The sequence below is a fragment of the Canis aureus genome, chromosome 1 (genome assembly GCF_053574225.1).
Source record: "Canis aureus isolate CA01 chromosome 1, VMU_Caureus_v.1.0, whole genome shotgun sequence".
Taxonomy (NCBI): Eukaryota; Metazoa; Chordata; class Mammalia; order Carnivora; family Canidae; genus Canis; species Canis aureus.
The window spans coordinates 120,545,546-120,570,000 of NC_135611.1; the positions used below are offsets into that span (position 1 = coordinate 120,545,546).

At 51.0% G+C, this 24,455-nt stretch overlaps 2 long non-coding RNA genes across 3 annotated transcripts in view; both read left to right on the forward strand.

Moving 5' to 3' along the window:
* LOC144288699 (uncharacterized) overlaps positions 1 to 18,686 on the forward strand; it is a 316,284-nt gene extending 297,598 nt beyond the window's left edge. For both annotated transcript variants that reach the window (XR_013356663.1, XR_013356688.1), the window contains one exon: positions 18,487 to 18,686. This is a non-coding gene — a long non-coding RNA (uncharacterized LOC144288699). The remainder of the gene's footprint in view (positions 1 to 18,486) is intronic.
* Positions 18,687 to 20,612: 1,926 nt separating this feature from the next.
* The window catches only part of LOC144288720 (uncharacterized), a 50,488-nt gene continuing 46,645 nt past the window's right edge, over positions 20,613 to 24,455 (forward strand). Inside the window, exon 1 of the long non-coding RNA XR_013356699.1 lies at positions 20,613 to 21,241. This is a non-coding gene — a long non-coding RNA (uncharacterized LOC144288720). The remainder of the gene's footprint in view (positions 21,242 to 24,455) is intronic.

A 24,455-nucleotide genomic window follows, 5' to 3' on the forward strand; every position in this document is an offset into this window, starting at 1 on the left:
TCCCGGGCTGGCGTGGGGATGGCTTATCCTGACCTAACCCCAAGGTTTCGGGGTCCCTTTCGGGTCCTAAGCAGGCCGCCCCTCCCGGGAGCTGAAGAGCTAAGCTGCTAGACTTGTTTTTAATCAGTACGATTTGCTTGGGCCTCCAGGTCTCGTTCCAGGCTGTGGACTCCCAGGCTGCTGGGACCGCGTCTGGCGCCCCGGCCGCCTGCCTCTCCAGAGTTTATTTCGAGGACACTGCAGGCCGAAGCCCTTGACTTCTGGTCTGAAGAGCTCGGGGTCATTCCCGGCGATTTCCCGGAGGGCTGTGGCGGGGCGGGCTCCCGGGTTGGCACCCGTGGCGGGCGCATCCTGCTTTGGGTTGAGAGCGGGCCGCTTGGCCTGCGGAGCACAGAGTATTGTCCTGGGGTCTGAAACTTTCCCGAGACTTGGGCCTGTCTGGGCGAGGCGAATCTATGGCTCTCCAGACAACGTTTTGAGTGAATTGGTTTCAGCTTTCACAAAATGCTAATGTTGATATTGTTTACGTCTGGTTGCATTGTTTTTCAGTTTAAAATTACAGCTTTAGTACATTAAGCTAATTTCATAATACTGTATTAACTTAATATTCCATAAATCACACATGTCAGATCGCATTGTTACGGATGCACAGAACCCAAATTTACTACTCAGGCTCTCCAAACACATGTATTCATAATTTGCTCCAGCGAGCCCTACGCCGCCATATAGGGTTAAGGAATTACACATTCCAATGCCAGGCACAGATCACGCTGCTCCCTCTCTCTCTCTGCAATTGTTCTCCATACAAATTGAAACAATATATTTCCAGCCATTTTCATAGTTGTAATTACTAGCAAAAATCGTAATACCGCGAACATATTTTAAACACCTGCACTTTTGGTCCGACGCGTATATATGTTTTTTTTTTTTTTTCTTTCCCTTTTAAGCTGAGTGTTTCCATTTGAATGAGGTTGAGAAAGCTCACTCGTGGTGGTGGTGGTAGCAGTCGCTGGGGGACGTTTTGCCTTCTGCGGGGGGGGACGATGATAACTTTTGACTTGGAAGGGAGAGGAGGAGAGAAAATGGCAGAGGCGCTCAGCCTGCACGCGTTCTCCTCTCTGCTCTCCGTCTGTCTGTCTGTCTGTCTGTCTCTCTCTCTCTCCACCTTGGCAGAAGGGACTTAATTGCAGCGGGACTGGCTCTTCCGTGCTGCTGCGGGGGGCCCTGTTGCAAGGGGGCAAAGTTCTGTGCCTGAGCCCGGCTCGCGGGTTCCGGGAACAAAGGGATGCTCTCTGTGGGGGCCGTGGCGGTCGGTGGGCTGGGGCACGGAGGAGCCTCTGTAGGGTTTTAACCACACACTGTCTAATCGGGCTCTGACAAGTCCATTGTAAATCAAAGGTCTGGTAAGTGGGGATGCCAGAAATGTTTGATCTCCTTCCAAGCCTTGAAACAACTTGCTTATTTTTTCTGCAGTTTGGCTCCTCACTAAAATAAAACATTGCGAGATGAATGTTCTGACGGGTCATTGTGTGTCAAGCTGTCACTCTGTAATGGTTACATATTTCAGCTGGATTGAGGTGGTGCCGGTTGGGGGAGGTCTGTGGGAGAGAGAGAGAGAGAGAGCGAGAGAGCGAGAGGCAGAGAGAGAGAGAGAGAGAGAGCGAGAGGCAGAGAGATAGGGTAAGGAAGGAGACAAAGAGTAACAAGATTTCTGCTTTCTCCTTGTGGCTGATCTTCATTTAAACCAAACACTTGTCATGTTCAGGGGAAGTTTTATAAATTTTTAATGATATTGGGTACAACTGGTGCTTTGAAATTTGCTGTACTTTAATTTTTTCTTCGTTAGCAAAGGTTCACTAATGCATTGAAGTGCTAAGAGCGTATCCTAGGGATGCCACGATAATTGTGTTGTTAATAATATTGTGGCACTAGTAATGTTCTCCTGGTAATCAAGGCATGAGATTTTTTTTTAATATATTCAGTTATTACACTGCATCTCGTACAAATCATGTCAATTACAATTGCCAGCCTGTGACAGTTAAAATAATTGTATACGTTTTCTAGAATTTTCCATTGGCTTGGCTAATCAAGCTAAAAAAAAATCAACACATTATTTGCATTAATTTTGTTTCTGGTCTAGTCCCACTCCTAAATCATTTGTCCATCTACTTCAAAAGGCAGAACAGTAAGTATTTTAATAATAAATATACGCACACATTCGCACCGACCTAATTTAAGGATACTTCTGTAGGTCTGGCAAGACGGAATCATCTGGTAGGGATGTTTTGTGTGACTGGGTTTATGGCTTCCAGTGGTGTGCACGCGTGCTGATGCTGGGTTCACGTTGTATACACTTGGGATATGTGGAGTCTACGTTGATAGAGACGAACCTTGTAGGAACATTGGCTTTAGCATTTTCTATTTCTGTATTCAGTCCGTAGTTCTGTCTAGGTCAGGGAAATTACACCATTTCGGTCTTTCCTTTTTGGCTCCACTGAAATAGCTCAATATCCCTCTGCACCAGGAAATGATGTATGTAATACTTTGTAGAGCGGCACTGCAAATTTGCAGCTCAAACACTAGTCTTCCACTTCCAGGAGCTCAGCGTCCTGACCGGCACTGGAGCTTTCTTTATTTGGAACTAAAATAGCTAAACACTCAGAAAGTCCCGAACATGTGAGACCGGCTGCACACGGAGTCCCCTGTGGTGTCTCAGCAAACTTCCCCAAGGCCTGGCCTCTCTCTCTCTCTTTCTCTCTCTCTCCATCCCCGTCACCCAGGGGCCCTCCCTGTCACAGCCATGAGCGGGGAGGGGTTTTGGTGACACGGAGGAGGCATTTTTGAATATGGACCCCAAAGTGCACAGGAGAATGGGAGGAGGGTCCGGGAGGCTGGCAGGGGAGCCCTTAGCTGCCTGGACCCCGCAGCCCCACCGCACACGGGGACAGTGTGTCGGGCGGTGGGGGGCAGCGTGACACGTGTGCCTGGGGAAGGCTCACAGATAGACCCTGAAGACTGAGTCAGCCTGGCCTCTTCCATCTGTAGAATAAAAAAAAAAAAAAGAGGATCGGAAAGCAAGCAGGACAGTAACCATATCACAAGGGGCCCTCCAGCAAGGAGGAATGCAGCCCTTTCGAAATAACAGCAGCCAGAAGGATCCGAGGAACGACAGGTGGACAGACACGACCATTTCAGCAATTTTCGGGCACCTCGGCAGTATTATTTGGAGAACGCTAAATAAGTCCCCCAATTCCTGAGGTCCTCCCCGCCCCCCTCTCCCCGCCCTTGCTCTCTGCGCCCTTCTAGGCCATGCCTATGGCGTCAGGCTTTTGCACGAGGGTCGGCGGCTACAGGTTGTGAGGGTCAGGGAAACCAAATATTTTTTTTTTCCCTTCTTAATGCAATCATATTCTCTTAAACATGGCTTGAACAAATCATCTCTCAAAACGTAGAATTTATTTCTCAACTTTGCCTGGAGGTACAGTGGAGAGAACAGATTTTTTTCCTCTCTCTGGCCCTTTGAGTCCTGACCATGCAGAATGGATGGCTTTAGAACTGTACACGGACAGGAAAATCAATGCGTCATACCAGGAGGCTTCAGGGGTTAGGTTCCCATGTCCATGTCAACAAGGCTATTGGTTTTTTTAATGCTCCAAAGTTATCACTTCCCGCCTGCAAGAGCCACCACTGTGACTTGTGTGGTCAAACCTTAACAAAAGAATTTCCCTTTGCCCACCGCGCGGTGGCACGGAATTTAATTACTGCGTAGGGAGAATTTTTCCACGTATGACAATCGAAAACAGGCAGGCAGGCCCCCAACAGGCCGCCGTTCCCAGGACACCTGGCTGGGGTGTTGCGGAGGGGGGTGCGGGATCTTGCTGGGGGGCCCGCACACCACGGCTGCAGGTGGCCTCCGCATTCCTGCGTGACGGCCGAGGAGCCCGGGGGTCCCTGCTGTCTCTGGGGGCTCTGGGGATGCAGCTTGCTGAGAACGGGGACCCCCGGCCTCCTCTGGGCGGGTCATCTCGGTGCCCGTTGGGATTTGGGGTGCAGGGAGTGGGGGCCGTGTCCGTTGTCTCCTGCCTGAAATGCCACTGTTCCGGGAAGGCGGCTTCGATTCGTCAGTGGAATCACGCGCCACCAGGTGAAGACCGTGCTGCTTCCAATAATACTTGTTGTCAGTAGATTTTCAACGGAGCATCCGAAAATGAGGCCTCGGTTAAACCTCTGTCGATTCCAACAGTCCAACGACCGCATTTGGTTTATCGAGCCGGGAGGGGGCCCGGGGCCCCGGCAGCCGCCTGGGTGTGCGGATCCTCGAGCCTGCAGCCGCCCTGGGTCCGGACCCCCGCCTTCGATCCGTCTCCCTGCCGGCCACCCCCTCCCCCCCGCCGTTCCCTGGGCTGTCCTGTCGGCGGTGACACAGTGCTAACGCCGCGGTGCTGGAGGCCAGGGTGAGCATTGCTCACTCGCAGCAGGCGGATGAAAAGGCAGTGCAGATGTAATTTGTTTTCAATGGCTGTTTCAAAAGAATAATTGTGGTGACATTGTGGGATCAATATTATAGATTTTTGTTTTCAAGTACACTGTATGTGTGGTGCTAAGGGGAGGCAGGAAATACAACACTGCAGCCTGAATACAATAAAAATGGATTGAGGTCTGCGGGCATTTGTCGGCTGCTAGCCATCACGGCTTTGGAACATCATTGGTGGGATTACCGACTTTGTCCTCTGGGTTGGCACTTCGTGGTGAATGTGCGCACATTTCCTGCAGTTTTCGGCCTCTGCTTCTTTGGGGACCCGTTTCGTGAATTCGTTGTAGAGTAACTGGAGATGAGTTTCCATACCCCGAGGCTCGGCTTTGCCTGCCGCCAAGGGCAGGTGGCGGGGCTGGTGTGTCCGCGGGTGCCTGGGAGGTGGCGTGGAGGTCCACGGGAGAGGCTGGACCTTCCCACGAGAAAACGTCAGCTTGTCACCCAGGGCAGGTGCCGGCCGGGGCGGCGGCTGCGGCGTCCTCCTGCTGCTGGGGGGCTGGGGTGGGGGCGTCTGAGGGACAGGCCTCCTGACCTTGCCTGCGGGTCCCGGGTGGACCCCCGTGGCGGGTGCACGTCCCCAGGCTCCCCTGCAGGAAGCCGGGGGGCTGCACCTTCGTCCCTGGGCAGCCCGCGTGCCCTTTGGAGACGTGCGTGGCTCAGGCGGCTTGTCTGAACTGTCGCTCGAACATCCACAAATACCAGAGGAGGTGAGCGGGGCCTCCTGAGTTCAGGCGGGTTCCCTGACTTGGGGTAACTACACAAAAAGGCAGATCCCAGGGAGAAAATTATATGAACAAAGAAATTAGTAATAAAGCCGAATAAATGTAATGAGATGTGAAAGAGAGCGAGGTGCCTGTTTTCCCCCTGTCTGTCGTAATTAGCCCTTCAAAGAAATGGAAATCCCGGCAAAATACCTTTCCAGCTGCTGGCTTCAAGTCACACGTGAACGTGGCTTGTGCGGAGGTGAGGGGCAGAGAGAGCAGGACGGAGAAGGACGCCCAGGGTAGGACAGCGGGACCATCTGGCCCAGTCGGCTCATTTGACAGACGGGGAAACTGAGACACAGAGAATCTTGGGGCCCCGTCTCCTCTTCCGGGGAGTTCAGAGAGGCTGCCTGGTGTGACTTCCAACCCAAAGCTTGCCAAAGCCCATCCATGAACTTGGCTCCTCTGTGGGCTTATTTTATCTGGATAGCGTGATGTCTTTTTTGGTCTCCTTCTTCTTTTTTAAAATTGAGGATAAATATAAAATCGAGAGAGTCCCATAAAAACCCAGTTTTGCTTGCATTCTTTTGAAAGAATCCAAATATCTGGCAGCACCGGACCCATATCCCGCGTGGCGGCCCCTACCCGCCTGGAGCGGGTCCCTGCCGCCTCTTTGGATGGGGTCTCCACTCTCAGTCGCCTCAGCCCAGCGAGCGTTGGGTTCATTGGCCCTGTTGTAGGGCATTTGGCAGCATCTGTGGGGAGCTGCGACCTATCTGAAATATTTGTTAATTTGGCACAGCGAATGCCAAGGGGGCATTTCCCTCAGGGTGAGATTCCCTGAGTTCTCCTACAAAAGACTAGGGTCAGTGAATGTGAGCTGATTAGCACCCTCTGACCCTACGTGAGCAGTGTATGTGTCTCTGTGATAGCAACTGTCTGGAAGAAATAAAAAAACAAGAATCATCTCCAAAAGAGCCAGATGTTTACATTCACACTTCCTGAGGATGTCGTTCAATAAACAGTCGCCAAGCTCCTTGCTTAGAGCTCAGACAAGAGGGAACTCCTTCTCTCAAGGAGCTCACAGTCTAATGGGAAAAAACCAAACCCTCCTCCCCCGAAATATGTACTAACTGCTTAAAGCGTAACAGTAAATTCAGGTTGTATTTCCTGAGCACCGACTGGGTACTAGGCCCCGTGATTATCTTCTAAGTCACCGGACAAGGAGAATACCCACAAAAGACAGATTATAGTGAAAAAGGCTCTATGAAAAAAAAAAAGAAAAGAAAGAAAAGAAAAGAAAAAGGCTCTATGTATGTGTTGCGTTTGAACCTGGTTTAAGGTGGAATGAGCGTCTTAATTTAATGGATAGTTATTGTCAGCTCTGCGCTTGGCATTGTGCGAGGAGCTGGAGGTATAATGGTGAGCAAAAGAAGCATTAATCAGGGGAGGACACAGATATGTAATTCAAACTAAAAAGTGTCATGAAGGAGGAGTGCAAGGTGCTGTGAGCACGTACATGTAATGGTCATCTGACCAAGACTAGGGAAGACCAAGGACTCCTCTGGCTTGACGTCTGAACGAGGCATATAACAGAGGACCCCCGTGCAAAGACTCTGGGGCAAGAGAATGCGTGTCGTAACTGAGGAACCCGCAGAAGACCAGGGCGGGTGGAACACGGAGAGCAGGGAGGAGAGGTGCGTGAAGGGGAACTGCACACATGGATCGCTGGGTCCCAGGCCAAGCGGGCTTTTATGGTCCAGGGCGAGACGTTTGGTCTTTGTCCTCAGTGAAACAGGAAACGAGAAGAGTTTAGGCACGTGGGTGTCTACATGTGCTAATGCAAATAGGCCTGTCTTTTAAAATAAGAATTCGTCCTAAGTTGGGTTTCCCAGGAAGCATTTTCTGAGATTCCGAGATTTGTGTGTAGAACGTTCACTGGGGGGATCTCTTAGGAGCAACACCTGCGAAGTGTAGAGAGCAGGGTCGGACGGAGGGAGATATCAAACCATAATGGAGCTGCAGCAGAGGCCTCAGCAAATCCTCTGGAGCTTTCCGGAGCCGGGGTGGCTCTGTACAAATGTCCTTCTACCACTACTCCCATCTGGCCAACCAGCCCCTGGATGTCGGCTGCCTCTGGGAAGGGGGTGTGATCTTGCGTAAGGCTTGGGTAAGTCCCATCATCTGAGGACAGCTTCCACAGGGGAGCTCGGCTGAGGGCTGTCAGCCGCCAATAGTCTCAGGAGCCGGGGTGAGTAAATCACACTCAGGCCACTACAGTCCACCCTTTGTGTGACACACATCTACTCGTTTCATATAGTCAGTGTGGTAAACAGCTCTTCCAGGATCCTGGTTGGCCTCTTCTCCAGGAGGGACCGACTAGGGGAAAGTTAGTGGGACAAGCGACAATCCCCACCCCTGAAGCTGATCTTTGGCCACTTCTGTGAGTCATCATTTCTGTTTTCTGCTACGCATTATTCTTATCCTTGGCTCGAAAGTCTACTGGTCTGAGTGACTCACCTGCTGCAATGATCATCTCTAAAGGCCTTCGGGTCACCATGCCCTTTCTGATCCACGGCTGATTCATTCATCCGTCTATTTCCAAGTTAGGGCTCTGGGTCGGCTGGCTGCCCGAATTATTTAACAACAATCCTATCTCCTCCTTTCCTTTCTTGCTCGACTCTTAGCATAGGAACTCCAAACGAACAGGTGACAATTACGGCTAAATATGTAATGGGACTCTTGCTAAGTCCCCCGGTGGGGACCAGTCCCTGGTCTGGGAATCAGGACCTCTAGCTATACTGGGCTTAGAGTCACAGGGACAGCACACCTAAATTCTCCAGACCTCTAGATGTACTGGGCCTAGAGTGGTAGGGACAGTAAGGCCCAATTCTCCAAGCAGATCATCAGGAGGGACGGTAAGTGGAGGCCCACTGACTTCCGCCTTGGGTTCCTGACCCCGTATATGCTACTTGTTAGAGAAACAGAATCCTATAATTTTCATGGCTTTAGAGTGGCTATTGAGTCCTGGAGAAGGCTATCCTATTCTTTCAGGATGTCACCTCCAAGGGGGTGCCCGGCCTGGGCCATTCCATTCCTCTATCAAGCTGGCAGCTTCCCTTGTGGGGAGGTAAGTGAAAGGACCAGTGGATCTCCTGGCCGATATTCCCATGTTATAAAGCAGGGCCCTTGCATGATGTGCAACATTATGTGAGGTCTGGCTTTGGGGTTAACCCTTGCACACTAGTCCTAGCTAAGGCCCTGTGGGCAAGAAAGGGCTCTTATCCAGAGTATGGGTCAATTCTGGTCAAACTGAATCACTACCTTTCCCGGGTAGAAGCCATGCGATGTCATCACGTTACCGCCAAGTGGATGGTTAACCCTCTTGTGGTATGGTGAATCCATATCAAGGATTCAACATCGGTCTCTGTTGCTGGCAAGTTGGACATTTGGCGGTGATAGTAGCTACATTAGTCTTAGAGAAACAGGGTCCTACGATACTGGGTCCATGCATCACCTTTGGGCTACCGTGTCTCTGCTCCTTTCAGAGGCTGCCTGCTATCCCCTGCTATGTCTTTCCTTCTGCTTGATGGCTTAGTACCTCCTCCGTGCTCCCTAGTGGGCACTATCACGCATTACAAACACCCTCACCCTGTGTGCCCTCCCATATCCATCCATATACCTCTTTCTCTGATCTCTTTGTCTGCAATATTCCAATTTTTTTCCTCCCAGGCCTCTCGACCATGCAACTAAGCCACCCTCCACTGCCCATGATTCTCTATATATTCATACGTCAAGTCACCTTTTTTCCATCTATAGAGTGAATTACCAGGATCACCACCCAAAGCTCAGGCTATTGGGAAGATCTTTCCTCCCTGCTGTCTCTTAAGGCCTTTGCTGTGTGGGACCATAGTCACCAGTGGTCTCTTTGAAGCTTATATCCACATACTGATCAGAGAACTGAGTTCAGCCTTCTTCTTTCTCCATTAGTTGGTCACAAGGGTACCTATGATACCGGAGGTGTTAGCTGGGGGAGGCCCTGGTGCTACAGTAGTGGATGACACGGGGTCTGGGATACCAGTTTGCTCGCTGGCCCTACTAATGCCAATCCTTCGTCAAATTCTTCCATATTACAATGGGCTGCTCTGGATTTACCTGATCTTACAATTTGGTAGGTCTGACGAAACCTAGTTCACCACAGCTAGCTCTGATTGCATGCGTGATATTCCGCGGGCAGGCACTTTGTCTCCATGAGGGCCCAGGAGCACACTTGAGGTGTTGTTCATACGGTGTCTAATTCCTTGCTGCATACACTGTATAGTCTTTTCCCAACGGAGTCACTTCTAATAACACCGCGTCTTCCGGGCCGTGAGGGATCGCCTGCCTCCTGGACCTGCTGCAGAGCCTTTTCCTGATCTGGGGTCCCTGTCAAAGTTGGAAGACACTCTCATCACTCAGCAAATGGATTGGAGCGATGTTCTGAAATGCGGAATACCTGTCTCTAGAATCTGGGGGTGGGGGGTGGGGGTGAGCTGAGAGAGTGCTTTCTTTTTATTTGTGGGAAATGTGAGATGCAATTATTTCGATTGGGACGTCCCTGTGTGTCTTTGACCACGGGATTCCAAAAACCATTGCTGATTTGATGGGTCCCTGAATTTTCTTAGGGTTTATCTCTCACCCTCTGGAGGGCATGCATCTGATGAAGTTTGCCCATCGTCATGTTTTGGGATCTGCTGGATTTCTGTCGGGATCAGACTGGTGAATTAAATGAGATATGCCAGGAGCCACACACATATTTATCCTCCTGGCTGGGCACAGGAGCTGTTTGAGACACTTCCACTTGGCTTTCTGTACTATGAGAGCTCCTACCCAAAGGCCCAAGGAACCGATTTATTTATTTTTATTTTTATTTTTTTAAAGATTTTATTTATTTATGCATGAAAGGCAGAGAGAGAGACAGAGACACAGGCAGAGGGAGAAGCAGGCTCCATGTAGGGAGCCCGATGTAGGACTTGATCCCGTGTCTCCAGGATCACGCCCTGGGCTGAAGGCAGTGCTAAACCGCTGAGCCACCCAGGCTGCCCTATTTATTTTTATTTTTATTTTTATTTTTTTAATACATATTTTTTATTGGAGTTCAATTTGCCAACATATAGCATAACACCCAGTGCTCATCCCGCCAAGTGCCCCCCTCAGTGCCCGTCACCCAGTCACTCCAACCCCCCACCCACCTCCCCTTCCACTACCCCTTGTTCGTTTCCCAGAGTTAGGTGTCTCTCATGTTTTGTCACCCTCACTGATATTTTCACTCATTTTCTCTCCTTTCCCTTTATTCCCTTTCACTAATTTTTATATTCCCCAAATGAATGAGACCCTATAATGTTTGTCCTTTTCCGATTGACTTACTTCACTCAGCACAATACCCTCCAGGTCCCTCCACGTCGAAGCAAATGGTGGGAATTTGTCATTTCTAATGGCTGAGGAATATTCCATTGTATACATAGACCACAGCTTCTTTATCCAGTCATCTTTCGATGGACACCGAGGCTCCAATTTAGAGGTTTAACAACTTCCAAGTATGTCCATTTCAATTATACATTTTCGGGACTTGGAGATTGCCACCAGGCAGACCTACCCAGAGCCGGATCGAGGCCAAGATTTCATTTTTCGCCTGGCCCTCATGTATGCACACTCAGGTTGTTTTGCTAGGAAGCAGAGAGGGTGACCCTTCTCTTCTTCTAGAGAGAAGTTGGAGGTATTGAGTGCTAGGGGCTGAGTCAGATTTGAGTCCTAGACTGAGGAGGCTGGCGGGAGGTTTGGTGAAGTAGCTTGGGGTGTCCCAGTGTGTGGGACGTGTGAATGGTGTTAGAAAATATAAGGGCGTGGTATTAAGTCAGAGCGAGTCACAAGGTGGGCAAGTTGTTCCTTTTTCAGTTCAACGTGTTGGAATATTTGCTGGTTCCCAGATGGACAGGTTGAAGCCTCTTGAGTGGGAGCTGAGACAGAGATGGCGTGGCAAGTGGCTGATTTTTGTAGTATTGTCTTCCTCCAACTCTGAAATAGGACTTATTCTGAGACAAGAAATAGTAGGACAGCTTCCTGCGGAGGAACCAGTGAGCTTTGTCCTCTTAGCTTATTTCTCCAGCCTGGTCCCCACCTTGGAGGTGATGTGCCCACCTCTGGGTCTTGAGGGCGTGTGTAACTGGTGTGAGCTGGGAACCCAGAGGGGCCACCCAAATTCCTCCAGTCTAAGCGGGAGGGAAAAGACTTCACCTTCTGGTTCTGAAAAATTTATGTGTAACAGAAAATGCCTTCTAGAGTCTAAACGGACTAAATGGTGAACTTTCTGGGGTCAGCAGCTGCCTTCCAAACTTGACGTGTCCTCTCTGCCATCTTTAGTTACTGGGCTCAGCTCAGGGTAAAGACCCACCTCGCTGGAGCTCACGGATCTCGTGAGGGAGATCAGAAGGGGAATAGCCTTGGAACTCAGACTTTTCTGACCAACAGTTTTTCTTTCGTTTGGGCAAGACATCAGAAGACCGTGTATGAGTCTCCTATTGCCGCTCTGCTAAATCACCACAAACTCGGTGGCTTGACCGACACAAGCATAGTATATCGCAGTTCTCTTGGTCAGAAGTCTGACACAGGTCTCGTTGGACTGAAATCAAGGCATTCCTTTCGAGGCTTTAGGGGAGAATTCATTTCCTTGCATTTTTCTAGCTTCTAGAGGCTGCCCTCATGCTCTGTTTCATGACCCTCATCTTCAAAGGCAGCGAAGTGGCATCTCTCCGACACTGTTTTTCCTCTTCATGTCTTTTTCTCTGATCAAAGCCAGGAAAGGTTTCCTTTTTTTTTTTTTTTTTTCTTTCCTTTTCTTTTCTTTTCTTAAGGCTTGAAGTGGTTAGTTTGGGCCCACCAGGATAATCCAGGATAATCTCCCCTACCTCCAGGATTTGTATCCTTAATCCCATCTGCAAAGCGCCTTTACCATGTAAGGTAGCGTATTTACAGTTTGTGGGCTTCGCGTGTGGACATTTCTGGGGGTCATTATTCTGTGTGCTACAGACTGTAACATTTAAAAAGGAATCTTAGATTCTAATCTCTGACCTCCCACTAGTTTGGAATTCCTTCTGAAGCATTCCTGATAGATGTGCATCACCCTCTGATCGCGCGCCCCGTCGTAGTCCACTCGCCGATGCTCACTCTATGTGCCCTGTTCCCTGTTCCTAGCGACATCTCTTTAGGTTGTTTGTTTGCATCTTTGTTTGTTTGTTTCAATCAGATCTGAATCTGGAATTTTGTAGAATGAACTCAGTAGAAAGCTATCTCAATAGGACTTTGGATCGGCTGCACAGAGCCGTGCCACGAACAAAGCTGTGTGTGCAAGTGGGTTCTGGGTGTGAGTTTGGATTCCTCCCCCCAGACACAGGATGCAGGAGGTGGCTTCTGGCACTGAGCATCAGCTTTGAGTCTCCTCTCTGTCTCGTGAGAGCCTGGGAGATGACAGTGTCCTGTTCACACGGCCCATCCATTTACTTACCCACAAATACCTAATGAACCATCGCCATATGCCAGACACTGTTCTGGATACTGAGAAGAGCACTGAACAAGGCCAAGTCATTTCTCTCCCGTAGCTTCCATTCTAATGCTGGGGGTAGGATGAGAAATAATAAATGAATAAGTCCCTTTTGTAATATCTCAGAGATAACAGACGCCGAGACGGAAAACACAGCAGATGAAGGGGAAAGGGTGGAGATGGATGGGGCTGTCCTATAAGACATGGTCAGGAAGCCCTCCCTGGGGAGGAGGCGTTGACCAACGTGGTGAATGGACTCAGTGATTTCTAGAACCAGGAAGACCCGTGGGTGTGATGTTCTGAGACTTTAACCGAGGTCTCTTATCGTCCCTGTGTTCCCCGGACCCCTCAGGACCTGGGTCATCCTGCCACCCTGCTTCCAGAAAAAGTTGCCAGGGCCGAACCACAGTGCGAGCAAAGGGACACCTTCAAAAGTTTCAGAACAGCTTCTAAAACTCACGGCAAAGGTTTTGCTTTGTCAGAGCCAGACTTGGTGGACAGCAGAGTCCTTAAGACCTCGGGGTTTGAAGTTGATGTCATCAACGGTCAGCCCGGAGGGACAGTGAGCAGCAGATGTCCTGGGGTGCAGACGAACATCCCATGGGTCGTGTGGGACGGTAAGGAGAGTTGAGTCTGTCCCTGGCAGTCCCTGGCCACGGTGAACGGTGGGTATTTCCAGCTGCACGTGTGGGTGGTACCGAGAAAGGAAGTCTCCTGCTGACGATGACGGCGATGCAGCGGGGACGTTGTGTAGGTGAGCTCTGGGGCTGTGCCCTTTGCCCTAAGCTTCTGAGCCCAGGTTCCAGTACCTGAACCTCTCCTCTAGTATCCGCGGGGTGCTTCGTTCCCAGCCGTGACTCCTGAGGACCCCGTGCGACCCCGGGGCCCTAAGAGAAACATCCAGGATTGATTGGAGCCGACGGAATCTGGCAAACAGAGGATGGACGGGTCTCATCGGTTAGCTCCGGCCTAGTAACTGCTTCGGGGACGTTTCCTTCGTGCTGCTTGGCTTGAAAACCCAAGGTGCTCGTCGAATAGGAAATAACTGAATATTTCCAGTTTGGCACGCTCTCCCCAAAGCGTGGTGGCTGAGGCCCCAGGGCTCCCCTTCTAGATCCTTCTAGTGGCTTTGCTTCTATCCCTCTTTCTCACTTGTTGGGCATAAGGAGAGCTTTCCCCCTGCGAGCAGACTGAGCCGTCGCGCTCGAAGACCAGCGTCGCGGTCAGGGCAGGGCGAGGCTTTGCTTCCCGGGCAAGTTTCTAATCTAAGCAGCTGGCAAGGGCTGGGGGAGGCTGCTGCTGCCCTGACTAATAAGGATCGAATCCCAGCGCGGCCGTCAAAACAGCTGGAGAAGCTGCAACCCCCGTTGAACCAGAATTCGGGCAAATATCTTGACGCAGAAAAACCGCGTGAGCACCCCGGTAGAAATTATACTTTTATAGTTATTTTTACATCCAAACATTACTCTTCGAGTGCCGTCATATTTTATGAAAACTTTTATTAACATTTCGAAATGACCTTCCCCTCATGGTGAGGCTATCAGTCCCGGGAGCCATAACCTATTTAAAACATTTTCATCTTTACAAACACAATAAAGTAAGCTGTCTTCAACATAGATTTGTAGATCTCATTAGAGATACTTTTTAAAAAAGGTAGTGCGTCCCCGGGGAACGTAGTGACAGGTTGTAATCTTTGCACGCAAAGTTTTGAAACACGAACACTTTGTGCAAATGGATTGTCTCATCTTGGGGGCGCGGTTGCCACTAGATCTGCTTCGTGAAGGCTCTGCTATCCGGCGGGGATGGCGAAGGCTCCACTTTTCCAGACGGGGCAAGGGACGTTGGGTGGGGTGGAGCTGGGAGGGGGGTCCCCATGGGGTAGCCCCAGACGTGGCGAGGTCGTCCGAGGTGAGGCGAGGGGCTGGGGACCCAGGGGTGCTCGGGAGCTCACGCAGGGACCAGAGACAAACGAGGCCTTTCTTTGATTAAAGCCTGCTTGGTCTTCTAGGTTGTAAATGAGGCTTCCCCCTTGGGTGGTGACTGGCTTAGGTGGCAGTCGAGGGGGTAATTTCTCAGAAATGCTGCCTCCAGCGGGCCAGTGTTCTGGAGGCTGCCCTGCTTAAATGGTCTTTTTATGCAGCAGGATAATGGCAGCTTGCACACTGCTAAATCAGGCCTATTTTCTGAGGAATGGTTGCATTCAGGGCACTTCTAATTTGTCAGAAGAAATGCAGACCATCTCTCCAGGAGTCTGCTGGAGAAGACATCATTTCTCTGCAAGCTCTGCCTTGGGTCAATGTGCGGCTCGCCTAGCATGCCATCCCCTGTTGCTCTACCTCCCAGGGACCGCTGATTTATTAGGATTAAACAAGCCATGTCCTCTTCCTGACTCAATCCCCGGGATGAACATTCCCTCTCCCGCCACCCCTCCGCCCCGCTCTCCGGCCCCTTCCCTCCGAAGCCACAAGACAAGGGAAGGGGCCCTTTACAACATGCTCCCCATGTCCTGTGGGAAGCGGGGCCAAGCAGGTGCCACTGGGCCGGGGCCAGCGCTGGCGGGCTACGGGGCACAGCGGGTCTCAAGCAGGGCCGGGGCGGGGCTGGAGAGATGAAGCCAGAGCCGTTGGTAATAGAACACAGTCCTCTTCCCCAGTGTCCGACTGGGGAGCGGGTCCCAAGGGAACCACACTGCTGATGCCCCCAAATGTTCTTCGTGTAACCACTTCCATTGCACGATCGCTTGCGCCCCCCTCGCCCCCCAGGAAGCTCACTTAACGAAGCACCGCTCTGGCCTGGCACCCATTTTAAAGCATTTTGTTTGGCGCGGGCTTAGTCCGTGGCTATTACTGTCAGGCTGCAGGGGATGCACATGTGGTCTGGTCCCCATCTGGGGTCCCCTCTCCATCCTCTCACCCCCTGGTGACGGCCTCCGTGCTTCAGCAGCAGGGCACGAGGGGGGCCCGGCGTGGGCTCCCCAGGGCTCTCCGTGGCTCTGGCCAGATGCCGTGGGCCTGCGGTGGGCACCCCTGGGAGCCGCGGGGAGCAGTAAAGGAGCCACCGCGTGGCTGACCCCAAGCATGGTGCTTGGCAGGTGTAGACCCTCCATGAGCAGAAGCTCCCTGACTGCTGTGGTTTCCCGGGCTCCTTCTGACCCCCTGGGCTCTTCTGTCCTGTAGCTGGTTTCTCTCTGCCGAGACCCCAGGACCTTTCTCCATCCCCCCAGATGCCCGGCCGCAGGAGCAGGTGAGGTGAGGACGGTGCAGGCCGGACTTGGGGTTTGAGGAGTCGCTGCCTCCCCAGCATCGGGAGGCAGGCCTTGTCCCAGCCGGGCAGCTCTGCCTTCTGCACAGGGGTGCAGAGCCGCTGGCCTCTGGCCTCACGGCCGATTCGGGGGCGCAGCCCTGTCCTGGGCCCCGGGGCGCAGAGCCACCCGGCATTCCGAGGGCAGGGCCTCCGGTCTGCAGCCTCGCCCGATCCGGGACTCCTGCCCTCCTTCATCTCGGCGCTTGAATGATGGTTCTTTACCCCCTTTTGAGTCTGGGTCTAACTTCCCTGGCTGCCAGGCTCACCCTCCCGGGCGCCCTCGGGGGATCCCACGCACCGAGCCCTTCTGAGGGCCGGCCCGGAGTTCGGAGGCGCGGGAGGCTATGCGTGCCTGCTTCCCCTTGTTCTAGGCGGAGGCTGGCAAGGAACGGGGACTCGGCCGTTGACGTCTCTCCTCCCCTGACTGTATCTGTTTTGGCGAAATGACATTTGGCGGAAGCTTCGGTGGTGTTGGAAAAATTTGGTCCAGTTATCAAAGAGTGAGGGCATGAGGCCCAGTTCCTAGGTTAAGTCGGTGAGAAAGGATATTGGAAAGTAGGGCAGCCCGGGTGGCTCAGCAGTTTAGGGTCTGCCTCCTGCCCAGGGCATGTCCCCGGAGTCCTGGGATCGAGTCCCACGTCGGGCCCCCCCCCAGGGAGCCTGCTTCTCCTTCTGCCTCTCTCTCTCTCTCTCTCTGTGTCTCTCATGAATGAATAAATAAAATCTTTTTTAAAAAATTGGAAAATAATCCACCTCCCCTTCCTTTTTGTCTAACAGCATTTCCTTTTTTTTTTTTTTAAGATTTTATTTATTTATTCATGAGAGACACACACACACACACAGAGAGGCAGAGACCAAGGCTGAGGGAGAAGCAGGCTCCATGCGGGGAGCCCCATGCGGGACTGGATTCCGGATCCAAGGATCACGCCCTGAGCTGAAGGCAGACGCCCAACCGCTGAGCCCCCCAGGCGCCCCTGTCCAACAGCTTCTCCACTGGAGAAGCTGCATTGAACGTTTTCGACTGGGTTTCGTGGCCCGGCAGCTGGAAACTGTTGCCCTCCAACCCAGACGTCTCTCCAGCTCCCGCATCCTGGACGCTGCTCCAGCACATCAGCCTTCATGCTGCACACATGCAGGTGCTCAGGACGCTGCTGTCACCGGGGTGGAGACAGAGATGCGTGCTGGCACCCAGTTGCATGAGCGCCCAAGCCGTGTCGATGGCACAGGAGGCAAGAGGCTGTCATCGTTCACATCAGAGAGACCCCTTTCTCAGGAAGACAAGTGACAAACTGTCACCCCCCCACCCCGGCCCCCAGTAAGCGAGGGGCGTCCTTGGGAAGCCATGGGATGCAAGGCACAAGCTCGCATTGATCACAACCCTTACGATGCTCCCAGAATTGTGCTGTCTAGGAAACCATTTAAACCGGTGAGCAGAGAATACAGCATTTGACAATGGTTGTTTTGTTTTAAGACACATGCATTAAAAATACATCTGAAATCCGGGGCACAAAGAATCCAAATAATGTTATTAAGTTTCTTGTTGAGGAAGGTCCCCTGGGACAGCTGGCTCTGCTCTTTTACAAAAAAAAAAAAACCAAAAACCAAAAAACAAAAAAACTTGCAGAACTCAACTTGTTGCGTGAACAAAGCATATTCATTTCTTTCTGCTTCTCTCTCCCTCTCTTTTTTTTTTTTTTGCATTTTCCACTTTCCCATTTCTCCAGAGGAGACAAACAAATCTCTGAGGGGCTATTAAGCTGCAAATACACTGGAGCCAAAAATAGAAGATGCAGCCTTATAAACATTTTGCATATTTTGGTGTAATTTGTCGAAAATAGCACAAAATATGCTCACAGTTGGCATCTAGAATGCAAATATTAGGAATCCGGTCCCCTGATACACGGTGGTTTTTCAGCAGCGTGGTGCGGGCTCGGCCAATAGCTGTCGCCCGGCTCCGTGGTTTGTGGGGGCGTGAAGACTGCCGGCACTTGTGCGTGCAGAGCACGAGGGAGCTCCGCGGTGCCAGGTGACACTGGGCGCCCTAGAGGTTCCGGGGCACCAAAGCCGAGAGTGGAACTCAGGGAAAACCAGAGACGTGTATTTCCAACATCAACGATGCTGCCTGTTTTTGTGAGCCGTGTGCCCGAGACCAAGAACCGAGGTGGCGGGCCACGCGGGCGGGGGGCTGGCGGACACATGGCCCTCTCCTCCCGTTCCTTCCAGAACATGGGGGTTAAGTGGTTAAGGGGCTTTCGGGAAGGAAGCCTGCGATCTGTGGGCGGGCTGGTGGGAGTCTCTCCCACCCAGGGCTTGAATGAGGCTGCCTGGTTTTACGGCGGACGGTGACTTCGTCTTCCCTCTCCTGACAGGTGAGACGCGGCCCTCCTTCGCCCGGGGGGTCCCCCCTGTACATCTGGCACCCACCTCACAGGTGAACCTTCCCGCTCCTCGATGATGACGGGTAAGAAAAACAAGATGTCTTTCTTGGTTATAAATTTAACTCTTCTATGATTAGTCTGGGCAATTAGGACACCCCTGGGGTTGAGTGTATGGCTGAGGCACAAGCTGGAAGTCTGATTAGCTCAGGTCTCTTGATGCTTGTTCCTGGTAGTAAATGCCTGGCACATACAGTATTGATTTTCATTTAGATATCTTAATGTTTCCAGACAATCCCGGCAGATGTGGGCTGAACTCAGATCCGCGGGAGCGCCGGCCTGCAATCTGCAAACATTTTTCTTGCCACTTTGTTTCATTTTTCCTAAACTTAACTGATTTGGAATCGGGAGATATAAATGAAAAATGCCGCGTTGGCCTATCAATCACGGCCTGCGCAAACATGGCCACTGCCCTTTCCTAACATCCTATTACCACCGGGTAGTTGGCTAGTCAAACAGGAATAAAGATTACACTGCAAACATCATAAGTTAGGCTTGATTTGTTGAGCAAGTAGCCTGACAATTCGGTAAGAGTTATATACCTCAGCTTCGCTGAAAATCAGGCTTGTTATGGCTCTGGTACGTCTATAAAGATTGTTCATTTCATATAAAACAGCTACCTGCACTGAACGCCCTAGAAGGAAGAATGATGCTGGTTATAAATATAGAGGAAAATCTATTTGTCTGCCCCTTCATGCTGTTAGCGAGTCACATGGAGCGGCCCTTCGGTGTTTGTCGGCAGCAGGGGGAGATCTGCGCAGCCACCTTCCCCTGCGCCAGCCCGGCCCGGATTGAAGTGGATCATCTCTCTTTGTCATATGAGATAAAGCAGTGAAGTGTGACCGGTGCCACCGCCTTGCTCTCTGCCCACCAGGGGGACGCTAATGATATTGAAAAACTAGACGGCGTCGCCTTGAAACCGAGTGCGAGGGGAAGGCTGTCTGTTGGCCGGCCGGGCTGGGTAACAGTTAACGTCAGAAAAGATAAATAGAAATTATTAGAATGGGTTTGGAAGGGATATTTTATAGGGCAGGGTTGTGTTCGTTTAAAGATACATTATTGGACTGTTATATCTGATTTCAAGCGGCTGGGTAATTAAAATGATTAACGTCCCTTACTCATAGGGTTCAATTCATTAAAGTTTTAAGCACCCATTGTGCTCACAACGGAAGGAGGGCACATCCGCGGCGACTCACGCCGGGGATCCCTCAGTCCGGCCCCCCGGTTGTTTCCCCGGGTGTCTCAAGGCCCCGCGTCCCCTTTCCTGGCTGTGGGAGCACCTCGGGGAGAAGGAATCAGCCGTGAGCACCCACCCCTCGGGCCCTTGCTCGGAGACGAGGAAGGCGGAGAAGCCAGAGAAGCAGGAAAACCCTGCTAAGGATGCTCGGCTCCCAGGTACCAGCTCTTTCCAGCTGCTGGGGTCGGGAACCGGCGCCTTTTGGGGGTCAGCAGCGGCGGCCCAATCGCACGTGCAGCCCCCAGGGACACGACGTCAGCAGAAGGCCTGAGCAGGGCGGCCGCATCTTGCAAATGAGGTGCAACACGCCGCGGACACAACTGTCAATTTAAATGCACCCAAAATAGCGGTTCTGGTGTCGTGTTTCTTATTTTTACATTTAGAAAGTGTCCAGCCAGTGCGCTGGTGGGAAAATGAGACCACTCGAGTGACGGCACAATAAAGCTGCTGTCGTCGTTAGGGTCCACACGGTTTTGCCACCTTGCTCCCCGGTGTTTGGGGAGAGAGAATGACGTAACCCTCTTTACTAGTCTATGCAAACCTTAACCAGCAGTTGCGGTGATTTACGAGACCGCTCGAGACACCAACTAATTTTTTTAAGGCAAAGATATGGCTTGGGATTTATCACCTTTTGGCGGATTCTGGGGGTAGTCGGTACCAGCGCTGCCCAGCTGTGTGACCTTGAGCAAGACAGTTAACCTCTCTGAGCCTCAGTGTCTTTATCTGTAGGATGGAGATACATACATCTCCTTTATAGGATCGTAAGGATTAGAGTGTTAATAGGTAAGTGCCTAGTAGGATGCTTGGCCCAGAACAGGTGCTTAATGCATGAGAACTAATATTCTCACATCCATTATGATGTCAATAACAGTATTTAGAATCTTATGCATGTCTGAATGTTGTAGACACGGAGAACCACAAGAAGGTGCAAAACGGAGCCAGGCATTCCTAGCCAGGGGCCTCAGGAGTGTGGCCCATATGCTGAGCTGCCAGTTTCTTTGCCGGCTTAAGAATTCCCCAGCCATCTCTTTGCCCAGATCATTTGTTGACTTGGAAACTTCTGGAGAAACTAGATCTGGTCTATACTTCATTTAATCGATGTCGGAATGCACACAAGTGTGTCTGAGAGAGAGAGACAGAGACGGTGAGAGACAGAGTGACATCATAAATATTGCTGCAGAAGATTTCAGGTCACTGTGTAGGGAGGCTGGCCGAGAGAGGGATACCAGGGAGCATGAAGTGGGTCCTCCCCTAGTACTGGGGTCCCGGGCATAGACTCCATGACTCTCCCGTTGCTCTGCTCTCCCTGGAGTGGGGTACTGGAGGCCACTGGGAGCCCCTCATGACCAACCATTCCCTGCCTTTTACCCTGCATTGCAGCCCTGAGTACAGAGGTCTCCACCAGCTTGGCAGAAAGACACCACACTATTGATGCTTCTACCTTGTTTTCAGGTAGGATGGCCATACGCCAGTGAGGGCCCAGGTCAGTCATGGTTAACGCTTGTTTCCATGTAACGAGGCCTTTTTTAATCTGCAAAGTGGCCCAGTTGGTGTGATAGATCACATCATCACTCCAGGCCAGGAGGTGATTAGGGCAGCAGGCATTTGAGACATTACCCTGAGTAACTTGGAAGGCCGACTGCAACTACGGACCCAGAGTAGGGGAATCGAGGAGCCTGTCCCAAGGTCGTCCGTGTGAAGGCAAGAGCATGGTGGGTGCATTGCTTGGAGGGCAGCAACAGTGACGCATTTGCTTCTGGGTGTGGAATCCACGCTCATCATAAGGAAAAATGGAATGTTACACAAAATATCATTTGAAGTGTTTACGACGAGAGTTTACTTCTAGAGAAAAGTTCATTTTAACTCTTGAGACCAAATTATTGATAAAGTTTTTTAAAAAGTCAAGACTCCCAACCATTTCATGACTTGTTCCTCTCCTGGTTCTGCTCTGAAATTCTTCAGGGTAGGCTTTGGTGAATGTCGGGTCAAAGTCTATTGTTATTATGGACGATTATTATTATATAACTGTCTTCATTTGGACTTGGCAGGAGTCTAAAAGAATATTGGAAATTAAGAAAAAGGGAGCGTAGGTAAATAGTGATTTTCTTTCACCCTTTGAAGGCTTGTTTCTTTTGTTTGTTTGTTGGTTGGTTGGTTGGTTTTGTTTCCCATTTTGGGAAAAATACCGTTGTCCCATATTGATGTCGTTCTAATCAAAATCACAAAGTCTCACATGTTGTGCTTCCAAAATTAGGTTTCCAAATCAGGATGCAGTTGGGCCAAGACTGCATGGGTGGTTGGCCATGGGGAGGTTTGTTACCAGCAGAATGAGGAATAATTTCCCACGATGTGTTATTTCTACTCCCTTTAGACGCTTTTTTTCTACTTTCTATCAGACCTACTTGTGGGTTGCAGGGTCCTTTCTTCTTTTGTGGTATCTGCCCTGGTTCCCTGGCCATCAGGGGGTGCAACCTGGTGCCCCTCAGGTCAGTTTCAATCAGAAAACACATTTGATGCCCACTGTGCGTGCGCACACACGCACACACATGCACACACGCACACGCACATACGCAGGCATGCGTGCACGTGTACACACACATTTAAATGGAATGAGCTGCTTACATTTAAAAAAAGACTTCAGATCGAGCTGGAAATCTGTCTTCTTTAGGAAAAGAGGAAGGGCAGAGGAGGAGATGCCAGTGCTGGGCCTGCATTTCTGCAGAGCAGCAATCAGCTACTACAGCCAGCGCTGTCCTCTTAAAAGGGGAATGTACTCTCCCTTCAGCCACGGCCCCACTTCTTCTTCCTTAGACCAGGGCACCTGCTTTTGTTTATCTTCTCCGCCAGGCCCCTCTAGGCTCACAGGCTTAAAACCCTTGCTATACACAGGTAGGTGCTTAGTGAATGCTTAACAAAGGAGTGAGCACATGAAACTGCAAATGACTTCAAGAACAACAGGGGTCACTTGCTGGGCGCTTGGGTTCTCTAGTGCTGGGTGAGGGTGCTGGAGTCCCACAGCTGAGGTGCATGACGGATGACAGCAGCCCAGGACTTACTAGCTGGGAAGATCGGTGCACATGGTGAGAAGCATCTATCTGCGACCCCACTCGAATCCTTCAATCTGTACTATTGGTCACTAAAATGGGAGAGAAGATGGCCCAAGTCAACCTTTCCCACCTCCAGAGTAGGACACCGGATGACTTATAATCATATGTTGTTCCCCTGACTCAACACAACATCCATGAGTGTGGAGTGCACAGCGGACGCTGTTAGATGCGGAGTTGTGGTACGACTCACCCGAGCTAGTGGGCAAGTTAAGACCCACAGGATTACTATAAACAATGGAAGTGGTAGCGTCCACAGAAGGTTTCTTCCTTTGCCCATCTATGCACATTTTTCCCCTTCCACCCTGTCCTCAGCCTCAGGGGGCTGGTGTGTATGGATTGCAACAAGGGGTCTTGTGTCATCTGGATTCTGGCTGGGTCCTGATGGAGGGGAGCCCTGCCAGGAGGTTGGAAGGGAGGCTGGCAGGGCAACTGAGGTCAAAGTTTTTAGGCTGCTGGGTCCCTCCTTCGGTGGATGCTCCCTTGGCTGAAGATCCCAGCCATTCTCAAGAAAGTATAAGACTCTCTCTTTCCAGGCACAGGAACCTCCCCTTCCCCCATTCCTTTAGTCCTAGACATTGGATTCTACACTGTGTCTTGAGGTTCCTCTACTGCCGCTTTCCACCCTGTAATGCACCTGTTTGTAAATAAATCTTCCCTGGAGCATCCTCACTGGAGTGTGCCAACTGCTTTCTGATGGAATCCTGACTGAGAGAAGGTCACAAGGGAGGTGGAGAGGTAAACTCTCCATGGAACAACTGAAGAAGGAGAGGGGATGGAGTGAGAGAAAGAGCATTCCACTCGGAGGAGACAGCATGGTGCTGACACACGGCACCAGGGCAGGGAGAGCAGAGACATGGAGCTTTCTCTGAGAATAAAGAGAATTAACAAAGCAATGGGGATTATGATGGGAAAGTCAGGCTGGGCTTGTTCTTGGAGGGACTGGTTTCTAAGTTAAGGACGTTGTTCACTGTGAGTTGGGGAGGCCCAGAAGGGAGATGAAATGACTGGAGCTCACATTTTTGATAGAGAATATAAGAAACAAAAATCTCTAAATGTACATTTGGCATGGAGTTTTCCATGGAAATAGCCAAAAGGATGTAAATATAGGGGAAAATCTGTGTTCATACTGGAAACCAGGGAAGACAGCCAGCCATATCACAACATTTTGAAGAAAATTTCTGTGAAATATACAACCATGAGCACCAGTCCAAGGGGAGGACCTGTCCACCACTGGCTTCAAGCAAATGGGCAGCTTACCTGGAAGGAGTTTAGAAGGATCTCATAGGGGATTCTGTAGCAGAGAGGGTGCCACGGGGCTGAGAAGCAGGAAGTTTGGGCCAGTCTGGGTTCCCCACAGTGCAGAGGGCAAGACAGGAAGCTCCAAATTGGATACCGGTCTGACCACTTGTTATCCATGAGGTTGGGTAAGTTATGCATCTAACGTGGTGCCTTAATTTCATCATCTCTAAAATGGAGTCAGTCATCATCCCAACCTAACATGTTTGATATGAAGACTGACGATGGGATCCTTGTAGAGCACGTAGAACAGAGGTCCAGGG